We start from the raw sequence: 1,258 nt of genomic DNA, 5'->3' as shown, positions 1-1,258 counted from the left end.
GTACGTAAAGAGAATTTGTAAACATTTTAACCAATACCATTTAAGTTATTCATGAATCTATGATTGATGATTATAATTTAATAATAAAGTTGGAAGGTATGAAATGAGTATAACCGCTTATAATAGGACCGCCTTAGCCCGGATTGACCAAGGATAAATACCAAATTTTATACTTGTACTAAAAGAACGAAAGCGTAACACGCATGCATATATATCCATATCAACCATCCATCCATTCAACAATATCTTTAAGCAATCGCACTTATACCATTAGTAGGACGCATTTGTGTCACGCAAATAAGAGGTAACTTTCTGCTAGAAATATTTTTTTTTAATCGGTAAAAATCTAACCTTTGCTATCCTCTATATCGACTTGTCGATTTAAGTCCCAGGTGTCCAATACAATTACCACTGAATCACTACTGCACTTATATGATTCATGTCATTATATATTATGAGTAAATCATATATTCTTTAAAATTTCAAATAGGTCTCAACCCCAACAAAACAAAATACACCTCTGCGACCCTTTTCTATGTCAACTCAGAGAAATGTAAAAGATAAAAATTACTCTGTTAGTAAAGATTGAATAGAAGTAATACGATGAAATATGATAATTTATATAAATACCATGATAATAATATCAAGTAAAGAATGTAACTGTTAACACGCTTTTATAAGTTTAACATGTACATATATATGTACATAACCAACTGCTTTTAACTTGACTTATTACCACTTTATTATTCATAAAGATTTCATTCAAAACTTAGTAGGTGCACTTATTAAAGAACTATGTCATAAGATTTTTACCTTTTTCATAAACAAATGATAACTGTCACATTTCCATTATCAGAGTAATTTTGAAATGAAATTTAAATCACCTCATAATACCACAGTTTTTACCAAACTATTTTGTTCATGTAAGTATATAGACTTTGTAGATTACTAAATAAATTGATTTTCATTATGTGATGAACCATGTTACATCAACATGAATTGAAGTTATTGATTCATCCAGAAATAAAACAACTGAAATAATTGTGCGACTCAAATTTATTGTATTTCTTAAAATCTGTGAATTATTTAAAAGACCCAAGCTCCTTAATACTGTTATCAATAGATTTATGGTTGATATAGGTATATTTATCAGCATCAATAAGTTTTATTTTATTATATTTTCATATAAAATATTATTGGTTCGCACTACCTCTTCGTTGGAAGCCAAGATTCCATAATAAGTTTTCTATCTTTCTGG

This window comes from Zerene cesonia, chromosome 4 (genome assembly GCF_012273895.1).
Source record: "Zerene cesonia ecotype Mississippi chromosome 4, Zerene_cesonia_1.1, whole genome shotgun sequence".
In the NCBI taxonomy this organism is placed as follows: domain Eukaryota; kingdom Metazoa; phylum Arthropoda; class Insecta; order Lepidoptera; family Pieridae; genus Zerene; species Zerene cesonia.
Note: the sequence above shows the minus strand (reverse complement) of the source record.